Here is a 22,889-nt window from a genome sequence, read left to right on the forward strand (position 1 = left end):
AGGAAACTCCTCCTGGACAGTCTCTGAAGGGGAAGTCATGGGGGAGGATATTTGAAGGATTTCAAAGTCTGGACTCGAGTAGTTTAAGGTAGCTTTTTTAAGGTGGAGAACAGACAGGGATTTGGGAAAGTTCCTGACCTGATACAAATTTTATGGTTAATATCTATAGCAGGGTGAGGATCTCAAAGCATATCTTGATGATAAGTAAACTGTTGCTTGATAAGTTAACTCTTTGCCAAGGTGAACAGATTGTTTATCTGAGATAAATTGACATATGGGAATTTCCTGAAACAAACAATGAAGTTATTTATTAGTTTATGGTCTTATCTTCCTTGGGCAAAGTTTTCTTGTCACAAATAAATCGTGTTGACACAGGTGGTCCAGGTTCTTAGACGCCATAGCTCTGTCAGATTAGTGCAGATGGTTGCAGTTCTCCTTGTAAAGTACTTAATTCTTGGCACATAATGCATAATATAAAAGCAATAGTTGTGGTTTTTAAATGTCCTAGAGGGAGACAAATGGAAGCTTAACTGTCTTTATAACAGTAATTTTTGTAGGGGAAAAAAGTGTTTTTAGGGAAAAAACAGTGATTGTATCTATAGGTATAAATGCCTAGAGTTATACAAAAGGCTTTCTATACCACATAAATCTGATTGTTCTTTAATTTGTGTTTCTTGCTGCTGTACATAATAATGATAATTATTGTTACCCTCTTTAACATGCATAGTTATTCCAAAGTCTTTGCATGAGTCATGTGGTTTCATTTTTTCCAAGGTGGCTAAGAGCTAAATTGAACATATTTTTAAATACTTTTTATTTGTTTTTAATTGAAGTATAGTTGGTTTATATATTATATGCTACAGGTATACAACATAGTGATTAATAATTTTTAGATGTTATACTCTATTTATAGTTGTTATAAAGTATTGTCTGTATTTTTCTGCTGTGCCAATCTGATCTCATCACTTCATGGCAAATAGAAGAGGAAAAAGTGGAATCAGTGACACATTTTATTTTCTTGGGCTCTAAAATCTCTGCGGGCAACTGCAGCCACAAATTAAAAGATGCTTGCTCGTTGGTAGGAAAGCTATGACAAACCTAGACAGTATATTAAAAAGCAGTGACATCACTTTGCCAACAAAGATCCATATAATCCAAGCTATTGTTTTTCCAGTAGTCATGTCCGAATGTGAGAGTTGGACCAAAAAGAAAGCTGAACACCGAAGAATTGATGCTTTTGCATTGTGTTGCTGGAGAAGACTCTTGAGAGTCCCTTGGACTGCAAGGAGATCAAACCAGTCAATCCTAAAGGAAGTTAACCCTGAATATTCATTGGAAGGACTGATGCTGAAACTGAAGCTCCAGTACTTTGGCCACCTGATGGGAAGAGCCATCTCATTGGAAAAGACCTTGATGCTGGGAAAGATTGAAAGCAAAAGGAGGAGGTGTCAGGAGAGGAGGAGATGGTTAGATAGCATCACCAACATATATGTGTGTGTGTGTGTATATATATATGTACATACTTATGTTTATATATATAATATTTCTATATGCTTCATTTTTTCCTTCCAATTTTATTGAGATATAGTTGATATCCAGTACTGTTTAAGGTATACAGCATAATGATTTTCCTTAAATTCATGAAATGTTTACCACATTATTTAGTGAACATCTGCCATTTCATATAGACACAAAATTAAGGAAATAGAAAAAAATGTTTTCTTTGTGATAAAATCTCTCAGGATTTACTCTCTTAAAAACTTTCATATATGTATACCTGTGGTGGATTCATTTTGATATTTGGCAAAACTAATACAATTATGTATGGTTTAAAAATAAAATAAAATTAATTAAAAAAAAAAAAACTTTCATATATAACATGCAGCAATGTTAATTGTATTTAAGTTGTGTACTATATTCCCTAGTACAATACTTACTTATCTTATAACTAAGAATTTGTACCTTTTGACTGCCTTCACCCAGTTCCCCCTGCCTTCCCTTGTAACCACAAATCTGCTCTCTTTTTCTATGAGTTGTTTGCTTTTAAAGTGTAATTTATCTCCAGTTAACACTATGTCAGTACCTGTCACACAGCATAGTGATTTGATATTTCTGTACCCGTCAAGATGATCATCACAATAACTCCAGTTACAATCTGTCATCATTCAAAGATATTACATAGTTATTTTTTAAATTTAATTTGAAGTATAGTTGATTTACAATGTTGTATTAATTTTTACTGTAGAGCAAAGTGATTGTAATATATATGTCATATATGAATATGCATACACACACTTACATGGGCTTCCCTGGTGGCTCAGCTGGTAAAGAATCCACTTGCAATGCAAGAGACCTGGGTTCGATCCCTGTGTTGGGAGGATCCCCTGGAGAAGGGAAAGGCTACCCACTCCAGTATTCTGGCCTGGAGAATTCCATGGACTGTACAATCCATGGGTTCGCAAAGAGTCAGACACAACTGAGCAACTTTCACTTCACTTCATATATATATATATAAAATATGGATGGTGGTGGTGTAGGTGCTCAGTCATGTCCCAGTCTTTGCAGCCCCATGGACTGGAGCCCAGCAGGCTCTTCTGTCCATGGTATTTTCCAGGCAGAATACTGGAGCAGCTTGCCATTTCCTGCTCCAGGGGATCTTCCCAACCCAGGGATCAAACCCCATCTGCTGAATTGGCAGGTGGGTTCTTTACCACTAGCACCATCTGGGAAGCCCATACACACATGCATTCTTTTTTATATTCTTTTCCATTTGTGGTTTATCACAGGATATTGAATATAGTTCCCTGTGCTATACACTAGGACCTTATGGTTTATCCATTCTACGTACAATCATTTGCATCTACTAACCCCAAATTCCCAGTTCATCCCACCTCCCCACCCCACACTGTACGTTTCATAACCGTGACTCATTTGTTTTGCAATTGGAATTTTCTACTTCTTCACCTATCCTCCCCTCCCTAACCTGCTCTCCTCTGGCAATCATCTGTTTGTTGTCTGTAGCTATGAGTCTATTTCTATTTAGTTATGTTTGTTCATTTGTTTTGATATTTAGACTCCAAATATAAGTGAAATCGTTCAGCATTTGTCTTACTCTGTCTGACTTATTTCATCTAGCATAATACCTGCCAAGTCTATCCATGTTGTTGCAAATGGCAAAAATGTCATTCCTTTTTTAGCTAAGTAATATTCCTGTGTGTGTGCATGCGTGCGCGTGTGTGTGTGTCACATCTTCTGTTTCCATCCATCTACTGACAAGCACTTCGGAGAAGGCAATGGCACCCCACTCCAGTACTCTTGCCTGGAAAATCCCATGGACAGAGGAGCCTGGTAGGCTGTAGTCCATGGGGTCACAAAGAGTCAGACACGACTGAACGACTTCACTTTCACTTTTCACTTTCATGCATTGGAGAAGGAAATGGCAACCCACTCCAGTGTTCTTGCCTGGAGAATCCCAAGGATGGGGGAGCCTGGTGGGCTGCCATCTATGGGGTCACACAGAGTCGGACATGACTGACATGACTTAGCAGCAGCAGCATTGACAAGCATTTAGGTTGCTTTCATATCTTGGCTATTGGCAGTAATGCTGCAGTGAACACAGGGGTGTATATATCTTTTTAAATTAGTGTTTTTGTTTTCTTCAAATAACTACCCAAGAGTGGAATTGCTGTATCGTATGGAAGTTGCATTTTTAATTGCTTAAGGAACATTCATCTGTTTTCCATAGTGGCTGCAGCAGTTTATATCCCCACAAAGTGCACAAGAGTTCCCCTTCACTACATCCTCACCAACATTTGTTATTTGTGTTCTTTTTAATGATAGTCATTTCAGACAGGTGTGAGGTAGTATCTCATTGTGGTTTTTCTTTGCATTTCTCTGGTGATATTGATCATCATCTTTTCATGTTCCTTTTGACTATCTGTATATCTTCTTTGGAAAAACGTCTATTCAGATGCTCTCCCCACTTTTGATTGGGTTGTTTGGGAAGGGTTTTGATGTTGTTATATGAGTTCTTTGTATATTTTTCAATATTAACCCCTTATTGGATATATCATATGCAGATATCCTTTCCCATTCAGTAGGTGAACTTTCCATTTTGTTGGAAGTTTCCTTTGCTCTGAAAAAGCCTTTCCATTTGATGTAGTGCCATTCATTTATTTTTGTTTCCTTTACCTAAGGAGACACATCTAAGAAATACTACTAAGATCAGTGTTAAAGAGCTTTCTTCCTTTGTTTTCTTCTAGAATTTTTATGGCTACAGGTCTTACATTTAAGTTTTTCATCTATTTTGAATTTATTTTTGTACATGGTTTGAGAAAGTAGTCCACTTGAATTCTTTTGCATGTAACTGTCCAATTTTCCCAACACCATTTATTGAAGAGTCTGTCTTTTCCTCATTGTACATTCTTGCCTCCTTTGTTGAAGATCAATTATCCATTTAAGTGTGGGTTCACTTCTGGATGCTCTTCTATTCCATTGAGCTATGTGTTGGTTTTTGTGCCAGTACCATATTGTTTTGATTACCGTACCTTTGTAATATTTGGAATTAGGAAGGATGATGCCTCCAACTTTGTTGTTCTTTCTCAGGACTCTTTTGGCTATTCAGGGATTTTTGTTTTTTCATACAAATTTTACAATTATATTTTCTAGTTCTGTGACAAATGCCACTGATATTTTGATAGTTCCATATGCTTTACTTTTTAATTAATTCATTTTATTTTTTGGCCGCATCTGGTCTTCGTTGCTTTGCGTGGGCTTTCTCTCGTTGTGGCATGTGGGAGCTGCTCTCCAGTTGCAGTGCGTGGGGCTTCTCACTGCGGCGGCTTCTCGTGTTGTGAAGCACAGGCTTTAGGTGCGCAGGCTCGGTACTTGCAGTTCGTGGGCCCTAGAGCTCACTGGCTCCAGCAGCTGTGGCTCATGGACTTAGTTGCTCCACAGCAGGTAAAATCTCCAGAAAGAGGGATCAACCCCGTGTCCCCTCCATTAGCAGGCAGATTCTTAAACGCTATGCTACAAGGGAAGTCCTCCTGTATGCTTTAAATTTAAGAAGTATACCTTTAAATAACTTTGGAGTTAAAGAAGAAAGTGGAAATGAGAAAATATCTTGAATAATAATGAAAAAATTACAATTTTTGATTACACATAATTGTAACTTTTATTACAAATTACACATCAAAATTTATGAGATAAGTTAAACCATGATATAAGGAAACATCAGTTGTGAATACATATTAGAAAATAAAAGACCAAAAATCAAAAGATTAGTGGAAGGAAAATACACAGAGAGATAATTAACACCTCCAAAGTTGGTTTTTAGATTTAAAAAAAAACTGTCACAACTCTGGCAAGAGTAGACATTTAAAAAAATAATAAAACATAGGAATATAAAAGGGGACATCACTATAGATCTTAGAGAAATTAAAAAGGTAGTAAGAATAATATGAACTGCTTTATGCCAGTACCTTTGAACATTTATATAAAATGGAAAATTTTTCTCAAAGAAATGCAATATGCCAAAACTGCCTCAAGAAGAAAAATAAAACATGAATAATCATATAACTGTTATATTGAATCTGCAGTTAATCCTCTATTAATTCCCTATATCTCAACAAAAGTACTTTGTGGATGTTAAATATAATTGTTACCCACTGTCTTGTTGGTTTACAAGTAAAGGTTGAGGAGAAAGATTTCAAAGCTATTAATAGTTCCTAAATTCAGGAGTTTATAATCTAGTCATTGAAACATATGTGAGGCATATGGAAGAGTGAAGAGTTAGATAATGACATCCCGGAGGAGACAAAGAAAGTGTCCACATAAACACACAATGCTTTACCATGAACTGTGTCCTAGACTGCCGACTTCTGTCCCATTCTTCCTCTTAGCTGTAGTTTCCTTGAGGTTGTTTTTAAATGTGGTCAGTAGAATGGTTTGTTTTCATGGAGGAAAGGACTGTTTAAGAAATACTCTGCTGTGTGAAATATGTGCTCTGGTTAACCTGTGACCAAAGGAACTGAAAGTCTCCAAACCTCCCTGATGATTTGTGCTTGGCCAGTGATACTACTGGCTACATGCATGGGAATTTATTAGTTGATGTATTTATCTCAGTGGATTGCCTCGTTAAGTTTGCAGGTGTTCTGTCAATGAAAGACCTTTTTTTTTAAATTGTACTGTTTTTATTAGAATTTTCCAATGCACAATCCAGAATAAGAAAGTTAACACATTTCAGCACAGAAGAAAGTAGCATGTATTTAAACCTAATGGGAGGAAAAGCTTTTAACTTCTACTCAGACAGTTATGATTGAACATGTTGGATTTTAGAAAATCAGAGAAAGTGTGCAAGTTCCAACCTAAAATTCAACACATTGCTTTCCATTTAGTCAGCATGGGATTTGGTGTGCATCAGCTGATCAGTTTGAACTAAATGCACACGTATTCTGAGTGAACTGCTTCTCAGGAAAGAATCCAGTCTTCTAATACTGCTACAACTCTTTCAAGAAAAAGAGTTGATGGTGGTTTTGCATTGAGCAAAATATACTCCAATAATGTGTTTCAAGGGAAAGATAAAACAGTTCCAGATCCATTTGATTATAACAACAGACATCTCTGGTGCTCTGGTGACTTCAGACCATTTCCAATTTTAGTAGACAATATAACTGTGCAGGTAAACCTCTGTGAATAAATGCATAAGGGACAGATTTTTAAATCATAAAGAAAAAAATGTTAGTGCTGTATTTCCACTTTAATTCAAAAAGACAGAAACTAAAATTGAAGGCCAAAGAGGGTTCATTTTTAACGTATAGGATGTTGGCCATCTTTCTAGTATATAAACAATGTCTATCAAGGCTCCACATTTACATTCACGTTACCAGCTTATACGTTTGGGAAGTCATTCCTTCACAGCAGGTTGTACTGTCCTGAGGAATGATATTTAGTAGTTTTGAGGGTCGACATTTACAGTGTAAGAACTGAAAACTTTTGCAAGGTAAATGCTTTTCTTGGATAACTTTTCTCTTATTAACAGCAAATAGTTATTGCTCTTGAAAATAAACAAATTTGAATTTTTTAAATATGCTTCATGTTTTAGATCTCTAGCACAGTTTTAATATCCACTTTTGTTAATGATATTACTGGTAATGTGTTTTCATTCTAATAAATTGGTTGCAGATGCTCAGAGAAGAAAGGATTTCATTAAAATTGCGGCTCTTAATAGCATACCTCCTACCTTTAAGATTAATGAAACAATAGTAAATTCAACCAAAATCTCCTTACTGGTCTATTATTATGGAAATTAAAACTTTATATCTCTTGGAGTTTTGTTTAGTTAAGGAAATGAAACCATGTTACAGAGCTTCTGAAGGTCATAGTAGCCTAGTGGAATTACATCAAGTATACATTTACATCCTGATTTTTAGATTCTAAACTGTCTACAAGATGCAAATGCATGAGAAGGAAAGGATAGCAGTTTGTGGAGGCTAAAATAGAAATGCCATCTTGGAAAAATAAGAAACAAACAATCAAATCTAATTTTTCCAAAAACAGTGTATCTGTGTCTCTGATCAAGTAAGATATGTATAAGTTCAACAAAACTTTGTTGTTGTTTAGTTAATAAGTCTTAAAAAAAATTAACTCTCTTGTGGCCCCATGGACTGTCGCCCACCAGGCTCCTTTGTCCGAGGGATTTTCCAAGCAATAATACTGGAGCAGGTTGCCGTTTGCTTCTCTAGACGATCTTCCCGACCCAGGGATTGAACCTCTGTCTCCTGCACTGACAGATTCTTTACCACTGAGCCATCTGGGAAGTAAAACTTTATTGAACATCTATAACTGGATGTTTTGACACTTAACCTCAATTCTCAGAGCAATAAACTAATTCGGTGTGCATTGGGGATACAGATTGTTAGTATCAAGCAGTAGTCTATGCCTAAGGTGCAAGCAGTAATACTTATTGTAAAGTTAAAAAATAAAATTAAAAAAAAAAAAAAAAGAATAGTTCAGCCATTCTTCTTTCACTCTAGGGACTTAACTGTTATCTTAAAAGCATAATGATTTCAGTGGTTTATATCTACTTACAAACTTCCTTTTTGTTCTTTCCTTTTGTCTAGCTTTGTGGTCTCCAGACTTTGGTGAGCCAAAGAATTAAGATATATACTACCATATATTCAAAAGTAAACAAATCACCATGTAAATTTCCCATAGAAATATATTCTTAACACATTTAAGAGATCTTTCAGCTGTTAGTTGGTTTAAAAAAAAAAGATTCAATGATAACAATCCCATTGACATTCCAAATAATGTATTTTGTTTTTACTACTTTGTATAATAGATTCATACTTAACTTTTATTATCTCATAAGTATATGAAAGTTAAAATCAGAACTTTGCAATTTAAAGTTAAAACTTATAGCCAAGGCCACTTTTGAAAGAATTGAACACCAATGATAGTGGTTAGTTTTAACTTGCCTAGGAAGATCAATGAATATCAAGAAACTTCCTGCCCATGGTATTAATTTAATTTAAAAATAAATCTCAAGATATTTACTAAAAATAGACCTAAAGTAATTGCTAATTATTTAATACCAACTACTTTGACATTTTACATATTGTGTATACAAGGGCCACCCCAAAAGAATTAGAGTGGGGGTTTTATAAAGAGGCCTGTACATGAAATTTGAAAATCCCAAAGAAAATTTCAAAAACAGCTAACCAAATAGATGACTGACTGCATAGCATAATGTTAGAGCAGCAGCATTCCAAACAGCTTGTGGGCATATAGCAATGCTTAAAACTTCAACATGTGTGTTAAAGAGTGTATTTCTTGGTTACCAATACTGATCTTTCTGGACATCAGAGTGATATATTAAAATTGTAAGAAAATATTCCAATATATAACACTTCTTACATTGAAGTCCATGTGAATGGCATGCTTACATGTCCAAAGATTAGCTTCCAGCCATAGAAATAATATGGGAAGCAAAGACTAAGCCGGCAATTCCCTGCATCACATTTTTTTTTTTTTTCTTGAAATAAGCTGAGCTTAAGAGTCCTATTACTCAGAAATGGACTCTGCAGACCACCAGCATCAGTGTCACCTGGGAACTTGTTAAAAATGCAGAATCTGAGTCCCTACCCTAAACCTATTCAATCAGAATTGGTATTTTTAAGGAGATCCTGAAGTGCTTAACATTTGAGAAGATACATTCTTTAAGGCTCCTCTGAGATACTTTTATGCCCAAGAACACACAAGACATAGCCAGGCCCCATAGTGTCTGCTGCATTTCAAGGTTAGGGAGCGTGCAGATCCCCAGGGGACTCACTCACAGATCTGCCCTAAGTGGACCACATCTTGACTCATGCACAAGAGGTCTGTATCTAAGAAGGTTAGAGCTCCCTACCAAAGACTGAATACAAAGGAGACCAGAATTTCACAAATCCCTTCTGAGTGCAGCTGACTTTTAACAGACATTATCCCAACAAGACTTGTTAATAAATTTGGGGATTGAATTGTGGAGTATTTTGCAGCCATTTTTCAACTGACTATGGCTGTCTTTTTAATGTCAAAGATTTAATTTGAAAGTAAAATTTAAGAATGTGAAAATGTTCTGTGTTATCTGTATATCTACCATAAAACTCTAACTTATATACATAGAGCTTAGGAACAACTCTTCAGAAGGCCTTCATATCTTTCGATAGACTCTCCACATTGTATACTGTGCTTTTCCTGTTTATCTCTGATTATGGTATCTTTCACCCATGTGATCTTTTCATAGAAATAAAATTAGCAAGCCAGTAGGCATTGGAATTTGCACAGAATTTATTTAAAAAGTCAAGATACAGTGAGTCTTTTGAGGCAAACAAATCAGGTTCCTGGGCTAAACCTCAAATTGCTCTAACATACAAGCTATCATTTGTACAAATCCATGAGAAATGAATGAAGAATTTGGCTCTCAAATAATATGGTCATGCCATTTAGAACTTTTTACTTTCTTTTTGTTAAAAAAAAAATGAAGAAAATATAATTAAATTACTTATATTCCCACCACCAAGTAGTTATTTTTATTCACTTTAAATGTTTTTATTGTTTACATTTGCCTTAACAGTCAACATGCCATTTATATTCTGCCTCTTTTACTTAACATTATGTAACAAATGTTTCCCCATGATTCTACACTGCCTTCATCATGATTATTTTTAATGACCTGAGCCCATCCTAATGACATTTACTCTATTTATCCATTATTTTATTATTAGACTTCAAGCCAACCTCTTGCTATTGTGCCTAAGACTACTGCAAATGCCTTTGAACACATGACATTATTCTTTTCTTCAGTCATTTACTTTCTATGAATATATTCTCAGAAGGAAAATTGCTAATTTAAGGTTAATAATGCTATTAAATGCATTGTATACATTAACTATTTAGGAACTCTGCTTTTTCTTGAGCCAGGAACGAAGTTCCCTTTTTTAAACAAATATATGGGACATTTGGATTTAATTCTTTTCATAAAAATTGCCAGCTTGGGAAATCATTGATAGTTAAACATAGAATCCACAACCATTTCGTAACAATAAAATTGCAAACCCTGAATAGGATCCTGCCTCCATATTTATACATAAAATACAAGGAAACATAGGCAAGCAATATACTAGTGACCAGACAGAAACCAATTCAGATAACTGAAGCCTGCATAAGTGGGCCAATAAATTAAACTCAAATATACCCTCCAAAAATGCACAAATGACCAGTCACCAAATACAAAGAGCTTTTCTATGTCCCTTATTTGATTATTTAAAAAAATAACCTACAATTTATTCTTTCCTGCAAATCCTGTTTTTCTCCGCCCAAAGTATCCACCTCGTCTAGTAAATGCTAAAAGCATATAGTTTAACTGGAATTATGAACAGACAGAGAAGGCCAATTTAAACAGATGTCATAATAAAAAAAAAAAAGAATTTACCCCACTTACATGTATTAGTTAATAGATGTCGAAATGGCCAATTTGACAGGAAGAGAAGAAGGAGCCACTTCAGTTACAGATTTCATGAAATCTGCCCCCCCACACAATAGTTCCTCTTATATGCAGTCCAAAGGTGTTGCATAAGCCCCTTCCTGGCAAGCAGGGATACATCATCAATTTCTTTGACAGTTCTGAAAGTCTACTATTCAAATTGCTCTTTCACCATCGCAGTCTCCATGGAAGGCTCCAATATGTTAACATAATTCCAGATTCACTATTCTCAAGTGTGCTGGCATCTGAGAGCTCTCTCTGAAGGAGTCTTCTTGAATGGCCAGATCTGTTTTAAAAATTTTAGAGGTGACTCCAACTTTATGTTTCTCTTATACACATACATACCATTAAACAGAGTGTCCTTGGCAACTACTCAAATTTTAAAAGGTTTTTTAAACTCCAAATGACATGATGGATTATAATAATAATGCCAACTAAATATTTATTGAGTGCCTACTCTGTGCTTGGTGCTGTTCTAAGCATTTTATATTTATTAACTTAGTTAATCCTTATAACAATCCTAAGAGGAAGGGACTATATTATTTCTGTTGCTTTACTGGAGGGAAAATTGAAATAAAGAGAGGTCAAGCAACTTGCTCCAAGTAAGAGGAAGCATGAGAATGGTAAAACCAAGGTTCAAATCCAGGCATCTGGCTTCAGGGTCCAAGTACTTAACCATTACAGGTAATGTCTCACCTCTTGCTTGTTTAAGGGGCTTCTGTGTTGGTCTTCTTAATTTTTTCAGCTTCCTCTTGAGAAAATCAAGATATTGGTGAGTGCATAACCCTAAAAACCTCAAGTAATCTGATTCTTTCTTGGTTGTCCTACCTCTAAAGGGTAGGTCTCATAATCTACCAATCAGACAGAACAGCTTTTGCAAATGGCCAGAAAAATATTTGTTTTGTTTTGTTTTCTTAGACACCTAAAAAAAGTTTCATTATTAAAAGGAAAGGGCTCAGATGGTAAAGAATCTGCCTGTGGTGTAGGAGAACCAGATTCAATCCCTGGGTCAGGAAGATCCCCTGGAGAAGGGAATAGCAACCCACTCTAGTATTCTTGCCTGGACAGAGAAATCTGATGAGTTTCAGTCCATAGGGTTGCAAAGAGTCAGACACAACTGAGCAACTAACACTTTAACACTTTCAAAATCATAAGTAAAGTGTAAAGTGATCTTGAACTTTATGCCCAAAATAATAATAGATATTTTCTTTATTTTTTTTATATTGGAAAATTAAACCTGAAAGTTCAAGTCATTTTTTCCAAAAATAACTAAACCTGCGAAGTGCTAAAAATCAAATGACAATTATGGACAATATTTAGAGAAAGCCACTCCATGACATGTCTGGAACAAGACAGCCTAGAACATTCTCAACATCTCTCTTCTGACTAATATGTTATTGCTACTTTGTAACAGTGACTACTTTCAGCCCACTTTAATTCTCCTGACTAAGAACAGTCGTTGAATGTCCCTAGCTTTTTTACAACCTCCATTTCAAAACTGTATACCTTGTGTTTTTAAATCCTCACTACCACCTTGCACTACAAGCCCAAATCCTGTAAGAAGCTCCTAAAAACTCTTCTCTTACTGAGACAACCCACAATTCTCCTGGAGTGCTTCTCTGCTGGCTTTAGTAAGCGAGATAAATCTAACTTGGATGGCAGTTTTCTTCCTAGTCCTCTCAGTTGATGGGCTATAAAAGTTTCTAAATTGTCTTGGTGGAAGTTGGTGCTAAAGTGCACTGAAGAGCAGTATCAGGGAGAAAACAAATTCTATTTCAGATATGTTGCGTGTAGGATGCTTTTGAGAAATTCAAGTAATATGAAAGAAACAATGGTTCAAAGGGGTTTGTAGAACAAAGGGGGAGCCTGGATGCGAATTTTGAAGTTATCAAGAGACAGATGGAAATTAAAGCCAGAACATGGATGAGATCACTCAGTACAAAAAGCATAAGAAGATAATGAAGAAACTGAAACTCCAGTGTTAAGCTTCTGTAGAGAAGGCTGACCAGCAAAGGTGGCTGAGAAAGCATATCCAAAGATAAAGTAGAAAACCAGGGACAGATCATCACATGAGTCAAGGAAGAGGATATTTCAAGGCCTATGGAGTAACCAATGGTTGAAAGCATTTGAAAGATCAAGTAACAAGAGAATGGAAAATGTTCTCTTGGAGTCCATCATTGATACTTTTTGTGAGAGGTTTTTCAGAACTTTGATGGAAGCAGAAGTCAGAATGCAGAGAAGTATTCGGTAAGCTAAATGAAGAAAGAAGGATCTTTCAGTATGATAGTGCTGTAAATAGTGATTAAAAGAGTTGGTTCTAGAGAGAGACTGATGGAGTTGAAATTGTTTCCATCACTAGCTGTGTGGCCTTAGTGAGGTTACTTATTTCTACTTCACTTTCTCCATCTGTCAACTGGGGGGAAAATGGTAACTGACCACATGCAGTTCTGAGCAGGAAGAGATCAAGTAACAGAGATCCTTTTATATAGTAACAACTCAATAAGGACTAGCAACAAGTATTGTAAAACATGAGAGAGCATGACTTCTTTAGGGACTTGAAATTTGATGAATGCGAATAGTGAGTATGGAGATAAGAACAGCCAGGTTGAAGGGGTCCCAAACATGGAAGCCTTGAGTGCTATACATTTCCTCTCAAGACATAAAGGTTTCTTGAGGGAATTTAGGGAGAGAGTGATGTGACTATAGGTCTATTTTAGAAAAATCACTGACTGTATAGCCTACAGGATAGATTAGGGTAGAATTCATTGAAGGCCAGGACAGCAGTTAGGAGCCCATTTCAAAAACCTAAATGAAAAGAGGTAATGCCTTGATTAAGGCAGAGGAAGTAGAAATGAAAAAGACTCAAGGAGGTAAAATCATTATGACTTGATTACTGGTTATATATTGTAAGTGAGAAGTCTAGGATACTCACCCTTCACCTCCCAACACGTTCCTGATGTGGGTGGCTAGCTGAATAGTACAGTAATTTACTGAGGAGGAGGAGGAATCTGTGAAGAAACAGAGGTCTAAGGGGTGCTTGGGAATTAGGGGTTTCTTATCATTCAATTTTGGATTTGCTGGACTTGGGGAATACCCAGATATTAAAGATATCCCATATGCAAACTAGAACCCTTAGGAAAGTTTCAGCTCAAGATCCATAAGTGTTTATTTAAGTCGTGAGTGTCCAAGTAGTTACTGAGGAGGAATATCTTGAGAGAGGAGTATTGAAAAAAGTGTTACGCAGAGATTTATTTAGGAAAATATTGGTTGACAACAGACAAATGTTCAATCTTCTTGAAAATGTGGTGGAAGACCAATGATGGCAGCAGCCACAGCCAGTAAACATCCTCAAATAGGCTGCTTTAGTTCAACAGTGGAGAATCAACGATGAGACTAAGAGTGGGCAGGGAGAAGGCTAACCCCTCTCTCCTCCATTCAGCCTCCCAGTGTCTCCTTGTGGTCCACGTGATATCAGAAAATAAGCATCCTGCGCTGGAGAGGTTGACAAGTGGTTCCTTGAAAGGTAGCCAAGCCTCAGGAGCCATGTGTTAAATGAGAAACGTGATGGCATAGGGTCATTGGTTTTCTGTGAAGAAGGATTTCCAGATGCTCTTGGTGGAAAGGACAGCAGCAAAGGGAGAGTGAGTGAGAAGTGGGAAGAAGCCATTAGGTTAGATGTCAGAGCACGAACAGGCAAGATGATGGGCACTGCAGCTACTTTATCCACTTGGGAAGGACGACAAGGTGAAGGCAGGTAGTTCCAAGTTGTTGGTAATCCAAACAGAGGCCACGAGAGGGCTCTGTCTCCAGGCGTGAGCCCTGCTCACAGTTTACAACCCATCTGAAATGTCATCTTTTCAGGAAAAACCAGGACTCTGGTGGAGCATATACCGGAGAGTGGAAGGCTATTTTTAAAATAGTGGAAAATGACTATACTAAAATAACAGCAGTAACAACAACACTGAGTCATGAGTTGGGGAGCCTGTGTTCTGTTCCTGGTTTTGCCACCAACTATGTGACCCTGGACAAGTGACTTCACCTCTTCAGGCCTCAGTTCTCTTATTCATATGATGAGAGAGTTTATATAATGAGAGTCAGTGAGAGACATTCTGTTAGGCGAATAATGAGCAAATTCATATAATGAAAGCCAGTGAGTTCTGTGATACTTTATGAATAGCCCGTGACACCATGGCCATTGCTGGGTGGAAGAGCAGCACGCATCCTGGCTGGGCTGCCCTAGCATGCTGTCAGGACTGGCGGTGAATCAGCATCATGGAGCATCCCAGAGAAATCATAAAGCAAGCCTACGGGCAGCCTCACTTTCCTTGGTGAGTGCCCTCAACAGCAGAGCCTGTTTGCTCTTACAGGACCAGGATGGTTCCCTTACACTGGGTTTTCTAGGGGATCCATTTGATTACCTGTTAACTCTTAGGGAGGTGAGGAGAAGTAAAGAAGTGAAGGGGGAAGGACCTTGCAGAGTGGACTTAGAGTCCTTTGTCAGCCTCTTCCCTTTCCTGCAGTTTACCCACATCACTTCTTCCCTCCCTCCCACAGTATCATTTAAAGAGATCCCTTCTCCATTTTCTAAGGATAGTTCTGTTATCTGTGCTCATAGGTCCAAACCCAGTGCTCTAGTACTGAACAGGGGCAAATACCTAAAGTAAGAAAGTATATGTTTGAGAAGTGAGGAAAAGGGCAACCATCGCTAGACTCTGTCTTGGATCAACATCAGCCTCCTTCTTTTCCTTTATATTAGAAAGTTTGAAGTAAGGATCCTGATGAAGGGGAAACCACAGTTCTACCTCTCCAATTCCGTCCCTCATTCACTGCCCACTCACAGCAACCAGATCCATCCCCACCATGCCAGCAGCTGGCATCCACATCACCAGATCTGCAGGATACTTTCTTGACTGTACTACAGGGTCTGCCATTGTTGAAGAAGCCCTTCCATAAACTTTCTTAAACTACAGATATCATTCAGCCCAACTAACCACATTCTTCTCTCCTCACTAACATCTCCTCTCAAAGGGATGAACACAGCCAGCCATGTTTTATACCCGAGACTCTTGGGACCGTAGGTGACTGGAATGTGAGTACACACCTGGCCAGTGTATCCTGGATCCTTGATGTGACCTGGCCCTACAAGAAGAGTTAAACCTATCAGAGTCTCCCCTTTCTCAGGAATTTGAAATAGACAACAGTATGGAGTGAGAGTCGAAAGGTCCTGGTATATGAAGAGATTCTAGAGGCAGTTGTTTGATCATGTGAGCCCAAAGTTATGAGGGTCAGAAATTATGAATGAACAGAGAAAGAGGTCCTTAGAGAGAAATAGATAAAGTCAATACAAAGAGAGAGCCAGAAAGGCCAAAAGATTCAGGGAGATGGAGAGAATGTGTGACCTCCAAGCATTGCTTCCCAGAAGCCAAAAGAGACACTTTCGCCTCCCATTGTCTGTTCTCTCGCGAACTCTTCTCTATTTGTCCTTTAACTGTTGTTGGTTTGTTTAGTTGCTAAGTTGGATCCGACTCTTTGCAACCCTATGGACTGTATCCTGCCAGGCTCCCCTGTCAGTGGGATTTCCCAGGCAAGAATACTGCAGTGGGTTGCCATTTCCTCCTCCAGGGGATTTTCCCAACCCAGGGATTGACTCCACATCTCCTGCATTGGCAGGCGGATTCTCTACTGCTGAACCACCAAGGAAGCCCCCTTTAACTATTAGCCTTTTCCATGAAGGCTCTGTCCTTCGGCCTTTTTCAGTCCATGCAGGTGGCGCTAGTGGTAAAGAATCTGCCTGCCAGTGCAGGAGACATAAGAAACTCGAGTTCAATCCCTGGATTCGGAAGATCCCCTGAAGGAGGAAACGGCAACCCACTGCAGAATTCTTGCTTGGAGAATCTGGGCAGAGGAGCCTGGCAGGCTATAGTCCAATGGACAGAGGAGCCTGGCAGTCTGCAGTCCATTGGGTCGCAAAGAGTCAGACACAACTGAAGTGACTTAGCACACACACGCTTTCCATGGGATGTGGTCTTGGCTTCCAAAAGCCTATATCTGATGGTGCTCAGGTCTGAATCTCTGTGCTAGCTCTCTCTCTCTCTCTAATCTCTCTGCTGAGCTCTAGACCTGTTTATTCATCTGCCTGATGGACACTGCCATTCCCCATGGGCATTCCACCAGCACTTCAAAATCCACGTCTAAAGTCAAACTTCCAGTCAAACCTACTCTTCCTCTAAAACTCCTTTTTAGTGAAAGAAACTTTCAGCAGAAAACTAAAATAACCTTAGACTTCTGCTCCTTGGATCCATTGGAACATTCAGTTCAGTCGCTCAGTCATGTCTGACTCTTTGCAACGCCATGAACCGCAGCACACCAGGCCTCCCTGTCCATCACCAACTCCCAGAGTCCACCCAAACCCGTGTCCATGGAGTTGGTGATGCCATCCAACCATCTCGTCCTCTGTCGTCCCCTTCTCCTCCTGCCCTCAATCCTTCCCAGCATCAGGGTCTTTTCAAATGAGTCAGCTCTTTGCATCAGGTGGCCAAGAGTTTCAGCTTCATGGAGTTTCAGCTTCAACATCAGTCCTTCCAATGAACACCCAGGACTGATCTCCTTTAGGATTGACTGGTTGGATCTCCTTGCAGTCCAAGGGACTCTCAAAAGTCTTCTCCAACACCACAGCTCAAAAGCATCAATTCTTCAGTGCTCAGCTTTCCTTATAGCCCAACTCTCACATCTGTACATGACCACTGGAAAAACCATAGCCTTGACTAGACGGACCTTTGTTAACAAAGTAATATTTCTGCTTTTTAATATGATGTCTAGGTTGGTCATAACTTCCCTTCCAAGGAGTAAGTGTCTTTTAATTTCATGGCTGCAATCACCATCTGCAGTGATTTTGGAGCCCAGAAAAATGAACGTTAAGTCATAGTCATTCAGCCTCCAACGTTTCTCGTCACTGCTCCTCTTCTCCAGTCCCACTGCTACTGTTCTAAGCTCAGAGCCTCATAACTGCCCTTTTGGTTTCCTTGGCATCAATCTTCTACCCTTGCTTATAACTCTTCTGTGGCTTTCCCATTTTCTTACAGGAAAACCCAAACTCTTAAGCTATGGCATCCAGTTCTTTCATGACGCTTCCCTGCCTGCTTCATCCACACAGTCCTTCTCTGCACTCCCTCTAACCCCAGTTGCAAATGATTCAGACTTTCTGCAACTCCCACAGCATATCAAGTGTTGCCTCCATCTGGACTTTGCTCCCCCGGATCCTTCTTCCAGAAAGGCTAACATCCCTTTCTCTTCCTGTCAACACTTTCCTGTGTTGTTCTTCAGTATTTATGAGCCTGCCCCCACATTTAAATCCCTAGCCTTTTATTACGCCCCAACTCTCCTCTGCACAGATGACTGTGACAGCATCAATATCATAGCACTTAATTTTAAAATGTTTGTATTCCTCTGTTCGACCTAGAAGGGCAGGAAATCTATCATTTTTACTGTTTGTCCTGTGCCTAGCAGTGAAAGCATCCAGAACATGCTGTAGAGGAAAGGAAGGAAATGAATACCCTGATCCTCTGGGGGTGGTGGTGGGGTGGTGGGGACCAGCTTACTCTCTCTAAAAAAAGAATAATACCCAATAAGTGAGGTCATGAAATTTTATGGTCATAATTTAAAACGTCCTCCAAAAAGGGAAAAAAAAAAAAATCTCTCCTGCAGAGGGCAAAAAAGGGCACCATCCTTTTCCTCAGAAAGTATAGTATCTCTTTGGCAGCTGGAAGTGGAAACCCCTCAAAGATGAGCAGCCTGTTTCTCATAATGATAACTGAGCAAGATGAAACAATTTCCTGAAACTACATAGAAACCTGCAAAAACACAGATTTTTTTCATCTGCACCCCTGTCTTATTGAGATGCATGGATGGGATTTGATCCATTGAGATCCTGGTAAGCAAGGTGAAAATAGAGCCCGTCACAAAGGACTGGAAAGGCTCTGTCCCCGCTGCTAAAACTGCCGGAGCGTCCAGTAGTCCCTAACTAGCTGAGCAGCCCCTGCTGCTGGCCGGCTTGAAGAAATGCTCAAGAACAGTTCAATAATTTCTGCTTAGGATGTAATAAATGGCTCATTTAACCCAGGTGGGAGAAGACTGCCGCCCCTCTAGCCTGGATCCCTGGGCTGAAGTGCCGAAGGAGAGACTGGGACTGTGAGTCTGTCCCCGGATGTCCCTCCTGTGTGCACTGTGGTGTCTAAGCACCCGCTCGTGTGTCACGCCCTCATGCAGGAGGGAAGGAACTGGCTGAAGCCCAGGAGGCATGCTGAGAGAGCTCTTGGGTGGAGGACAGAGATGAAAAAGGCACAGGGAATGGGGAGGGGCCCTTCCAAAAGGGCTCCATCAGCCACGGGCTTTGCACCGAATAGCTTCTGGGGGAGGGAAGGACGTGAGAGAAGGAATATTCACCTGCCAGAATAAAATGGGGAATGCAAGCTGAATGCATTCTCCTCAAGAGTGGGAAGCCACCTGATTTCTGCATTGTGAGGAAGATCGTTTTCCTGGGCACGAGCTGGGGGAGTTGGAAGGCAGGCAATGCCTGTTTCCTCCCTTAGCCATCCTGCTGCCACAGGCCTGCAGGCAGATTAAGTCTCAGACTTGCACAAGTTTCCTCGATGTGAATCTCTTCCCTGTCTGGTTAACACTTTCTCACTCTCGAGGTGTCCTCCTGTGTGTCGGTTACTGTGAGCTAACATTCTGCCCACACTTCCAAAGAACTGATGCTTTTGAACTGTGGTGTTGGAGAAGACTCTTGAGAATCCCTTGGACTGCAAGGAGTTCAACCACTCCTTTCTAAAGGAGATCAGTCCTGGATGTTCATTGGAAGGACTGATGCTAAAGCTGAAACTCCAGTACTTTGGCCACCTCATGGAAAGAATTGACTCATTGGAAAAGACTCTGATGCTGGGAGGGATTGGGGGCAGGAGGAGAAGGGGACGACAGAGGATGACATGGCTGGATGGCATCACCGACTCGATGGACATGAGTTTGAGTGAACTCCGGGAGTTGGTGATGGACAGGGAGGCCTGGCGTGCTGAGATTCATGCGGTCGCAGAGAGTCGGACACGACTGAGCGACTGAACTGAACTGGACTGAACATTCTGCCACACTTCCACCACCACCCCAGCAAGGGGCCAGAGCACCATCTAGGTCACTGCCATGTGGTCGTGAGAGCACAGGAGCAGTATTGGCATGCCTCCTTCCTTATCTGCCCTCAATTCTGGGGCGAACTGACTCAAAGGCAAGAGCCACAAGAAAACCATCAACTCTCCAGATTCTGACATACAGCATTGTCCAGTCTCACATGTTTAAAGTCTCAGTTTAATTATCAATATATAATATGTTATACATCATCGTTATGTATGGTATAAGATGAAATAACCCAAAGCTGGCAATACTGCAACATTCTAAATGGAAGCATTAAAGACATTCTGAACGGACCACACAGGCTGGAGGACAGCCTAAGCAATAAGTTTGTGAATGGGAATACAGAGGGCAGAGGTAAACCATTTCTGTTCCAAGGACCCCTTGGGCCATTTCTCAAGCAATTTTTAAAAATATATAGTGAAATACAATACTTTGGCCATTTGGTGCAAAGAGCCAACTCACTGGAAAAGACCCTGATGCTGGGAAAGCTTGAAGGCAGAAGGAGAAGGGGACATCAGAGGATGGGCTAGTTAAATAGCATCACCAACTCAATGGACATGAATTTGAGAAAACTCTGGGAGATAGTGGAGGACAGAGGCACCTGACATGCTGCAGTTCATGGGGTTGCAAAGAGTTGGACATGACTTAGCAACTGAACAACAACAAAATACATAATTTGACAAGGGAAACTAATCATATAGAGATAGTTAACAACAAAGTTTTTTAAAATTATATTTCAGTAATATGTATTTTTCTATTACTTATTAAATAATAAGATTAAGTAGCAGTTCTGAAAGCCACTGTGATTTTGAAGTAATATCCAGTGTAAGAAATACCTGAAGACATCAGCCACAACTGCAATGCTGCTGCTGCTGCTAAGTCACTTCAGTTGTGTCTAACTCTGTGCAATCCCAGAGACGGCAGCCCACCAGGCTCCGCCATCCCTGGGATTCTCCAGGCAAGAACACGGGAGTGGGTTACAACTGCAATAGGGCATGAAAATATCTGCACCTTCCCTTGGCAGCAGTTTCAGATACTGCCAGTCCTACTGAAGTTTGCTGTCCACATTTATAATTGAAGGGAACACTGAATTTCAGTCAGAGGTTAGTGAAAATAGAAGTAAGTTTTGTTCAAGATCCAAGATTACGGATGACCTAAATTCTACCTGTGGATCCCCTGCATTGGCTAAACCTTCAATCTGTGGAACACAGGAAAACAGAGCACCTAAAATAACAACTATGAATAGCAACTCTTCCATATTTGGAGGAAAGATATCTTCCCAAATCAGCACAAACTTCTACTACACTGTGTGATAAACAGCGATTTCAGGAGTACTTAGCTTTATGAAGGATATAACTATTCCTTTATTTATTTAAAATGTTAAATTTTACAAGGCTTACTATAAAATTATGGTAATCAAGAGTGTGATAATTTGTCTAAAAGCAGTTATATAGGGGAATGGAACCAACTAATGAACTCGTAAATACATCTACACATATATAGTCAGTGGATTTCTGACAAAGGTGTCAGAGCTTTTCAAGGGGTTAAAAAAAGTACTCTTTTCAACAAGAAGTGCTAATCAACGATTAGGTATCAAAATGAAAAAAGAAAATCTCAACCCTTACCACATGTCACATACAAAACTTTATTTGAAATGAATTTTAGAGCTAAATGTAAGAGGAAACTGGAAGGCTTCTAGAATAAAATGTGGGAGGAAATATTTGTTACCTTTGGTTAAGGAAAGGTTTCTTAGAAAAACAAAAACCGTAAGCCATAAGTGAAAAATTTGACAATTGGTCTTCATGAAATGTAAAATGTCTGCTCTTCAGAAGAAAATGAAAAGCAGGACCCAGATTGGTAAGACATATTTGCAAAGCACGTTGCTAATGAGGAGTTTGTAGACAGATTACATAAATAGTGAAATAAAAACTCAGCAAAAAGAGAGGCAAAAGATTTGCACAATATTTCACCAGAAAATACATACAAATAGCAATGAACACATGTAAAACTATTCAATATCATTAATCATCAGGAAAAATGGACTAAAAGGAGATAACCACTACATGCCCATTCAAATGGCTAAAATTAAATGGATTAATACTACTAACTTGGGGAAAACCAACGGAGCTCTAAAGATTGCTGGTGGAAATGCAAATGACACAATTATTTTGGAGAACAATTGGCAGATTTTTACAAAATTGAACATACTTACCATCAGATCAGATCAGTCGCTCAGTCGTGTCCGACACTGCGACCCCATGAATTGCAGCACGCCAGGCCTCCCTGTCCATCACCAACTCCCGGAGTTCACTCAGACTCACGTCCATGGAGTCGGTGATGCCATCCAGCCATCTCATCCTCTGTTGTCCCCTTCTCCTCCTGCCCCTAATCCCTCCCAGCATCAGAGTCTTTTCCAATGAGTCAGCTCTTCACATGAGGTGGACAAAGTACTGGAGTTTCAGCTTTAGCATCATTCCTGCCAAAGAAATCCCAGGGCTGATCTCCTTCAGAATGGACTGGTTGGATCTCCTTGCAGTCCAAGGGACTCTCAAGAGTCTTCAACACCACAGTTCAAAAGCATCAATTCTTTGGCGCTCAGCCTTCTTCACAGTCCAACTCTTACATCCATACATGACCACAGGAAAAGCCATAGCCTTGACTAGACGAACCTTTGTTGGCAAAGTAA

General features: G+C 39.4%; 1 protein-coding gene across 4 annotated transcripts in view; it reads left to right on the plus strand.

Annotated features, from left to right (window-relative positions):
• The window catches only part of METTL25 (methyltransferase like 25), a 136,851-nt gene that overhangs the window by 109,841 nt on the left and 4,121 nt on the right, over nucleotides 1–22,889 (plus strand). Inside the window, exon 13 of one of the 4 annotated variants that reach the window (XM_024992400.2) lies at nucleotides 1,175–18,587. The exons of 1 other annotated variant lie outside the window; for it this stretch is intronic. The gene's annotated coding sequence lies outside the window, so the exon portion shown is untranslated. Of the gene's footprint in view, nucleotides 1–1,174; nucleotides 18,589–22,889 lie in introns of those variants that run through there. 2 more of the 4 variants (XM_024992401.2, XM_059886835.1) reach the window with 2 other exon arrangements.

The sequence above is a fragment of the Bos taurus genome, chromosome 5 (assembly GCF_002263795.3).
Source record: "Bos taurus isolate L1 Dominette 01449 registration number 42190680 breed Hereford chromosome 5, ARS-UCD2.0, whole genome shotgun sequence".
In the NCBI taxonomy this organism is placed as follows: Eukaryota; Metazoa; Chordata; class Mammalia; order Artiodactyla; family Bovidae; genus Bos; species Bos taurus.